We start from the raw sequence: 9,628 nt of genomic DNA on the forward strand, positions 1-9,628 counted from the left end.
ATTCTAATTTATAATTTTTCCCCTATTGAAATTGCTTTCTTTCACCCAGTTTTTTTTTTACATTTTTAAAATCATAAATTTTAATTTTATTTCACCATGGAAATTTCCTCATTCAAAATCTATCTGCTATATTTCATATGATACAAATGCTTACTACTCTAGGTTATTAATATGATAAGCCATATATTAATGATAAGGCTCTTTGCTCATGTGCTTCCATACTCAATATTGCTTTCTTATTCATATGTTTGCATGTACTGTGCAGCTATTATTTGTGTGCATGATTCTGTGTCTATTGCTTTGTGGTAGTATGTATTTGCATAAATATTTCATTGTTTCTATCTGTTTCATGTCGTTACATTGGGTTATTTGCTTTTTTTATTATTTGTTTTAAAATTCAAATAATAATAGGAGAAAATGGAAGCTGAAAATTTTAAAAAAGGTTCATATTGCAAAAAAAGTAAACGCATAGGGGCAGCTAGGTGGCACAGTGAATAGAGCACTTAACGCTTCCTAGCTGTGTGACATTGGGCAAGTCACTTAACCCTAATTGCCTCAGCCAAAAAAAATGCATAAAGAGATCTCTTAATCTATCAATAAACCACAGGAATAAAAATAATGTCATTGTAAGATCAGTGAAAAGGGCTGTAAAAGACTTAGAGATATATTATTAGCAAGCTAGGTCTACTATTCAATCTTTTATATATGTGACATAATTCAGGAAATCATGTTTAGAACTCAAAGAAACTTTATCAGTCATCAAATCTAACCCTCTCATTTTATAGATAAAGAAAGATGTTAAATGACTGTTCTAGGTCATAAAGCCAGTAAGTATATATCTGAAGTATATTGAATCCAAATATCTTGATTCCAAGATTAATATTCAATCCATAATGCCATGCTTCCTCTCAAATGTTGCCTACTGATGAAAGTGATACAAGACTTTCTTGTATCACCAAGCATCCCATTTTGAATACAGTAGACACTTAATAAATATTTGTGGAATTGAAAAAAAGAAAGTTTTATTATATCAGCTAGAGTAATATTCTTCCAAATGAAGGCTGTAGCCAATGCCACATTTTTTTTGTTTGGTTATGCATATTTGTCATAAAGGTTTTGTTTTCTTCTACTGCCCCCATTCCATAAGAAATAAAAAGAATGGAAGTAGAAGAGAGAGAAAATTGATTTTTGTTCGTTTTTAAAAGGTTATGAGGTTGGAATGGATTTCCATGCTTTGAGGCAACAGGGTTAGTATTTGCATTTAAGTGGAAAACCTTACTTCAAAAGAATGTAAGCTCCTTGAGCACAGGGACTGCTATATTTTTGACTTTGTGTCTGGCTCAAAGCAGGGTCTTGAATTGAAAAACAAAAATCAAAGTGGAGGCTTTGCAAAAAAACAAACAAAAAAAATGAAAGAAACATTCTGTAACCAACCAATACAGTGCTGGGAAGATGAATTGCATCCTGCTTTCCCAGGAAATTGTGGAGTTTATCTCCAAACTAATAAACAAATTAAACCCCAAACACTCCCCAACTATGTCCCCCTCCCTCTGCTGAGCTAAAGCTCAACCTTTCTCTTTGCAGGTTGAACATTGGACCCTCTAGGAAGTTATAAACTAATGACCATCAGATCGCCCAAAATAGCATTTACACTGATACTATTGTGAAAATCCCATACCTTCATATGAGTATGCACTTTCCTCCTCCCAGATTACCTTAGGGATAAAACAAGTGGAGGGTGAGTCCTGAAGTCTGAGGGAAATGGCCAGTGAATAAGGACTTGTTTCCCCCTTTTTTCATTCTTGGCAAGACAATTAGAGTTATACAGGAGGAGTAAGCATGGTTGGCTCATGATCTCCAAAAAATATCTTATTACATCATCTTTCCCTCACACTCACCCTTCTTCTAAACTTCCTTGTTACTTGGAGGATACCACTATTTTTCCAATCACTCAGTTTCCCAATCTTATTGTCCACTTCTCCATTCTCCCTCGCCCTAAATCAAAGTTTCTTAAACTCCCTTCTCTTTAATCACCTAGCTACCACCTCTGAGTCCTCCTTACCTTTCTGGTCTTCTATGCTTTATTCCACCTTCACACCACATGATCCAGCCACCACTGACCTTCCTGTTGTTCCTCACACAAGAACCTCCATCTTCTAATTCTTCTCCTTGGCACTGGACTATTTACCATATCTGGAACGCTCTCCCTTCCACTTCTGCCTCTTGGCTTCTCTAATTTCAGCTCAAATTATACCTCCTGCAGGAAGCTTTTCTCAGTCCCCAGTACTGCCGTGCTTTCCCTCTGAGGTCACTTTCCATTTACACCGTATATACCTTGTGTATATATAGTTATTTACATGTTATCTCTCTTACTAGAATAAGGATTCCTTCAAAGCAGGGACTGTTTTTTATTTTTTTGTATCATATTTAGCACAACACCTGATACACAGGTGCTTAATAAATGATTGTTGACAGATTGAGAACAAGTGCTGTAGTCACATATATCAAAAGTCTCAAGCTTCCTCTTATAAACTCGGGACCATCATGATGGATGGTGCACAGCTCAATCAGTCTCACCAGGAAAATGGTACAGGCCCAGGTGTACCAGGGAGTTACTCTCAGGTTTAGGTATCACGAATGAGAACAAAGGCACCTGAGAACAGGCAGCTTGTACCTGCTCTTGGTAGATATATGCAAGTAAATCTGTCTGTACTTAAGTGCCTACAGTGTCCATAATCTGTAAACAGGCCTGTCAGAGGGCACCAAGAGCCCCAAATTCAGCTTATCACAATAGCACATCTTCCTGAGTTCTAGAATCCTAAATAATAGTGAAGTTAAACTTACTAAAAAGAAAAGTTTCCAAAAGAACAGATACTGATTGCTTATCATAGTTCCTGGAATGTAGTAGATGCTTAATAAATGTTCCTTGACTGACTGACTGATTGATTAATTGGGATATTGCATGATCCAGAGAGGTTCCCTATTCTTATGATCTGTGTGGATGATGATAGGGGAATACTGTGCTCCCTCAAGACAGCACCTCATATCGTCATACCTAAAAGGTAGCTTTAATTTGGAGTCATTTCCATCCATCAATTTGGAGTTATTTTTTCACCCATCTCAAGTAGTTCTTAAATTCATCCATCAATTTGTGGGAAAGCACACGCAGGGGCAGAGAATAGAGGTGGACAGTGTGACTGTGAGGGAATAATAAATGTTAGCTTTTATGATTAATTGTTTCTGTGAAACTGGATAAATCAAAAATAGGGTACCTGAGGAACTGGTTCTCCTATGTATTAAAGAAATGTGCTGATTCCAGGATTCAGTTGAAAAATGTGGAATACATTATTAGGGGAGAAAGTCCATCAATTAAGCATTGGTCGTTTCAAAGCCATAGGCTCTATGTGAAAGTGTTTGTGTGTGTATGTGTGTGTGTGTGTAGGTTGAAGGGTATGTTCATCCACTGTTCTATGACTTCTGAAATGTGGATCTGTGCAGACTCTGCACTGGTCTATTATGTGCCATCAAAGACATTTGGAGATCTCTGGGATATTCATTTTCTCTGGGGTAGAACAGTACATCGAGGTCACAAAGGTACTACATAATACCTTGAGGTCTGGAAATTCAAAGTTTAGTGTCAAAAATGATGGTCAATGGGACAAGAGATAAAAAACAATCCCAAGATTCTGAAGAAGTTGAAAGGTCTTCCTTGATAGTAGAACTGGTTGGCTTATGTGATTCTGAGCCTGGGCAGAATTCTTTACAATAGATGCTCTGAAGGTAGGTTGAAAGAACACTGTCTTCCTCAGTCTAGGACTTAGAAAAAACATTATTGGATACCTGTAAAAAGTAGTCAAGTTTATTTGAATTAATTTATCAAGAATAGATGTAGCCAAATGACAAAAAGTAATCTATAAGGTTAGAGCAATATATTTCAAATTCATTTTTAGTGTCCAGATGGAAGAAGAATAATCTACTTTTTCTCATCTCTTTGAACATGACCAAAGTAAATTGAAATAGTAACTTATTTGATTCCATTTTTGCTATTATTATTGCTTTTAAGTTTTGTCAGGGAAAAAACAGAGGACCTGACTCTGCAAGAATGTAAGCTTTTTGAGGTCAGGGACTGCTATTTTTGTCTTTGTGTTTAACAATATAGCAAGTCTTTGTAAACATTTATTAAATTGGAAAAAAGTGTGGGCTTTGCAAAAAAAAAAAAAAGCAAAAAGTATATGATCAACCAATCCAAAATTGAGAAGATGAGGGCATCCTACCCTCCCAGAAATAGCTAATTGTGGGGCTTATCTCCAATCTAATACACAAATTGTCCTCCAAACACTCTGATTATTCCTCCTTTCTCTTTTGGGAAAATTCTCAACCTTCACTCTTCCAGGCTGAGCATTAACCCCTCTGAGTAGTTAAAACCTAAAGGTCATCAGAGCACCCACAACAGATCTAGAAAGGCCCTATTGTGAAAATCCCAGCCTTTCAAAAGGATATCCATCTTCTCTCTTCCTAGGTCATCTTAGGGATGAAGCAAAATGCCCCACATAGGATGAATTTCAGAGCTAAAGGGGTCCTCAGATAAAAATCATTTTTTATCAGATGAGGGTGGTAGTCCATTGGAACTTAATCAAGGTCATATTGGTGGGATGAAGTTCTATTAACAACTTTCACTGACCAGGAAATCTGGGAGGTTCTCTGTTCACCTTCTTCTCTACCCCAATCAAAAGAATATGGAAAACTTACTGGGTTTTCAAAGCAGCTAATTCCAACTGCTGCTTCAACCAGAAATGTGTCACCTATATGGCATCAAATGTACCTGGAAAAATAATTAGTTTCTTGAAGGTCTTCTCCAGCTCTTGCTGTATCCTTGAAGTCTCTCAAGTCACTACTAGAGGATTTTCAACATGAGAGGAAAAATAAAGTTTTGGGAGGGTTTAAGAGATGGCAAACCAAAGACCAGACCAGCGAGGAAACCAGGATTTCTTTGAAGTAACAAAATCCAAGGTATTGGGTCCCAAGCCAAATAGATAAGAGAGGAGAAAAACTGGATGCAGAGACACCAGTCAAAAGGCTAAGGAAAAAAAAAAAAAAACATTATAAAAGCTTGAAATAAGAGTGTTAGTAGTTGTGATAAAAAGTAGGAAGTAAGTTAGAAAAGATCTTGTGGATTTATGGGATTTGACAACTAATTGGATATTTGAATCAAGGGAGACAATTGTCCTAAATGGTTGAATTCTCAAGCTGGTGAATTTTCAAGATTTGGAGATAGAGTTGATGATGATGACATCAACAACTAGGGAGTAGATTTTGAAGGAAAGTTAATGGGATAAATTTGCACATGTTAAATTTGAAGTGTTGGCAGGAAATCCAAGTAAAAATATCCAGCAGACAATTAGAAATGCAGAACTTGGAGCTCACAGAAGGTGATACCTGGATATAGAAAATATACATAATTTTGAATAGAGGTTGTTCTCTAAAGCATTAGGAAGCTTCTTTCTTTGTGAAGGTGGGATACTATGAATGAGGAATGTTATATATAGTTGAACTTGACTGAGGTAGTATTTATCTAATCTTGAGGCACTAACTCAACGCTAGAAATACTTTGTTTCCTGTTCTGCACTCAAGAGTTTGGTTTTGGACTATATTCATTATTAGGGGAGCTTGCTTTTAATATGGGGATGGCTCGATTTTCTCACACTCTTTGGCTTCTAAAATCTCTCATCTCATCACCCTATGGACAAATGTTTTAAAAATTTAGATTTACAATTTTTCCCAAAAAGAGGGAGTAAAAGGGTACTCAATGAACATTATATGAATCAGATTCAAGAGAGGTAATTTATTCCTGTATAAACAAGAAACACTAAACATAAATGACTGACAAGTGTGCATTAACAAAACAGAATTCAGTAACTTATCTCATAACTATTGTTAGAAGCTATTGAAAACCTAATACTTATATTTCATCAGAACATAAAGCAGATTGCAAGCATGGTAATGATAAATTTTAAATTTTGCTTTGTTTCTGCACTGTCCAAATAACTTCTGGCACATTTGTTGATAAAATGTCAAGGCTTGGGCCAGTCTTCTTGTTGGCAGCTTTCCATTCTGATGAAGAAACATTGCTTTCTGTTAACTTACTTTTGTCATTGCCACAAGTGACAGCTCCTCTCATTGGATCTAGTGTCTCTAACCCTCCCAAATGTGCATTCTAAGTCTGTTCCCATCCTCCCTAACTGTGCACTGGAGAATGAAAACCAAGAGAGAGAATTACTTATAACATGAGAAAGTGGCAAGAAAGGTAAGCGATTGAGGCAAAAGCTATTTCTATTGCAGCACCCAATCCTCTGCCACTGTCACAGGGAGAGGAGGACCCAAAGGAATACTCAGGATTGACCATGTTATATTAAAACACATTCAGCACTGAATTATCACATGGCTGGAACACCTCCTTTCCTCTATCCGCCAGAGCTTCCACATGGTTACCTAGATTTAATAATAGCAATTTTGATCATGGGGATGGAGAAAGAGAGGAAAGAGATGGGTCTCTGCTATAGTTAATTCTCCTAAATTGCTTTTTTTCTTATTCTTTGCTTTAAAAGAAAATTCCCTGGATAAAGGAATAGACATATGCAGAAACAAAATGATATAAAAACAAAACATATTGTACTTAAAAAAAGAGAAAGCATTGGGAATAGATGAAATTGTCAAGGGACTGACAATCTAAAGAGGACTAAGGACAGAATATCAGAAAATGAGCCCTCTTTGAAAGCAGGAAGATGAAGAGAAAAGAGTAAAAATACAATGAAATGAAATAAAATAAATGGAGGACCCATCAGAGGGATAAGAGAAAAACAGGAAGAAATAGTGTCATAGATGATAAAAGAGCAGAGAATATTCAGAAGGCAGTGGTCAATAATATTATATACTACAGAAAAATCAATGAAGATGAAAACTGAACAAAAGACCATTGGTCATTTCCTCCCAAAGTTGTTCAGGTCACAGGGCATTAACAATTTTATAGCTTGTGCATTATTTTACCAAATTGTTGTCTGGAGAGGTTGAATCAAGTTACATTGCCAGTAACTAAAACTAACTGTATGAAAATATACATGTGTATTTTAAAAAGTGTATGTGTTTATATATGTGTGTGTGTGTATATATATATATATATATATATATATATATATATATACATATGCATATATACATATATTCACATCTATGTCTATATTCATGTATCTGTACCCATATCTCTCTACTTAATATGTATATATGCTTCCTACATCCCTGCTGAAATTGAATTTTATAATTTATTTATGTTTATTGGTGATTTTTTTTTTTTTTTTTGGTCTGTGCCTATATAACTATATGAGGATTCAATGGTGCAGATTCACCACTTATGGGTCTTGATAGCTGAAAGATTGATTCAGTATCTTGCCCATTTGTACATAGTATGTGTCAGAGTACTTACTTGTGCCCTGGTCTCCCTGACTCCAAGGCCTGCCTTCCAATGATTCCACCAAGTGATCCCCCTTCAGAACTCACTTAATATGGGTCTAATGATAGCTCAAAAAGAATATAATAGTAGTAAAAAAAAATTGTTTTAGTGTGTGTTTTTCCTTTGTTACTGAAGCTGTTAAAAAAAAAAAAAATGGTTGTTTTCCAGTAGAGAGTATGTTCCAGTCCACTGAAACACTAACACTGAATAATACTTTGCTGGCTTTTAATAAATCAAAGCTTCCAGACTTGATAGCTCAATCACCAAGAACTAGCTTAGATCCTGAAAGAATCTGGTTTTAAAAGAATACAATCTCATGTCACTTCCTCTCAAGCTTTGCTGATAGCTTCCTTGTTTTTCCTTTCTCGCATGGTGAATAAATACACAACATTGCTGAGTGAGTCTCTTGTTAAATTTTCCAAGAACATAGTCCCCTGTCTTGGTGAATGTCATTACCTGGCCCTCTTGGGAAGAATGCCTCATTTGTTCAAGGAGTCAAGTAGATGAAAAACCAGATTGAAAATTTCAAAATTGTTCCAAATGTTTTAGTGACAGGAGTAATATATAAAATTTCAAACTACAGGCAGCCTGTATCCCATACTAATCCTGCTAAGACAAGTGAATTAGCTGTTATTTAGGGAACTAAATGTTCTGGACAAAATGGGTCCCAGAACCAGGAAGACAAAAACCTTTCTTTCATTAAAAGAGTTGAATAGACCTTTGGACAAACTACTTTTGGCAATCTTACTACTTGTACTTTGTTTGCATTAGGATATGACAGCTGTAAAGAATCTTAGAGATTATCTAGTCCAACCTCTGTATTTTTCATAGATGAGGAAATTAGAACCCAGGGAAATTAATTGATTTGCTCCAGGTCACATGAAGGGCATAGCTGAAAGCTGAACCTGAGGTTCTCTGTTTCTAGATTGAAGACTAATTTATTCTTCTGTGTTGTCTCCCTCCCAAAGGGTTTTGTCCAAGCTTACCACTCAACTAAGACACATTTATTTTCTCATGCACTTGGAAAAATACTAATTGTTTATGGCTAAATCAAACCAATATAGTAAAAATGATAATTTAATTATTTAGTGTTATGTCAAATTCTCAAGAGTATTTTATAGACCTAAAAAAATGATGATGAAATTCATGTGATTGAACAAAAGATCAAGATTCTCAAGAATGATCATGACAAGAAGTGGAAAAAGAAGGAGCTCTATCAATACCAAATTCAAATGACAGCAATAATCATTAAAACATATTTGGTACTGGTTAAAAAGTAGAAAGGTAGATCAGTAAAACAGATTAGGTAAACAACATGCAGAAGTAAATTTACACAGTAACTTGATGTTTGATAAGCCCAAAGTCTTGCTGAGGGAAGAACTCACAAAAACTGCTGGGAAAACTGTATAACAATTTGGTAGAAATTAGTTTTAGACCAACATCTCACATCATCCACCAAGATACACTCCAAATGGATATATAAACCAGATATAAAAGATTACATCACAAACAAATTGGAGGATCAAAGAAATTACCTTTTGGATTAACAGACAGAGGAATAATTTATCACTAAATAAGGGATAGAATAGGCTTATAAGATAAAATAAGCAATTTTGATTCTAGAAAATTTAAGTTTTTGTGTAAGCAAGATGAATATGATAAAAATTAGAGGGGAAATTGGTAACTGGGAATAAATCTTTGCAATAAGCTTCTCTGATAAAAGCCACATATCTAAGATTTTAAAGAAACACATTAAGAGTAAGAGCCATTTTCCAATAGATAAATTATCAAGAGATATGAAAAGAGAGAATAAATCTAAGTAGTAAACAATCATATGAAAAAATCCTCTAAATCTCTAATAAATAAATAAATGTGAATTAAGGCAACTTTGAGACCCCAACTCATCTCTATCTGACTGAGAAAGATGATAAAAATAGGAAATGACACATTTTGGAGGAACTATAGGAAAATAATAATAACTAACATTTACATAGCACTTACAATGTGCCAGCCACTGTGCTGTTTTATGATTATTATCTCATTTGAGAGTTATAACAACACTGATAAGTAGGTACTATTATTATCCTCATTTTACAGGTGAGGAAATGGAGGCAAACAGAGACT

General features: G+C 35.2%; 1 protein-coding gene across 1 annotated transcript in view; it reads right to left on the reverse strand.

Annotated features, from left to right (window-relative positions):
• Positions 1-9,628, reverse strand: part of LOC127559991 (eosinophil peroxidase-like) — an 83,544-nt gene that overhangs the window by 13,105 nt on the left and 60,811 nt on the right. The window lies entirely within an intron of this gene.

This window comes from Antechinus flavipes, chromosome 4 (assembly GCF_016432865.1).
Source record: "Antechinus flavipes isolate AdamAnt ecotype Samford, QLD, Australia chromosome 4, AdamAnt_v2, whole genome shotgun sequence".
Classification (NCBI taxonomy): Eukaryota; Metazoa; Chordata; class Mammalia; order Dasyuromorphia; family Dasyuridae; genus Antechinus; species Antechinus flavipes.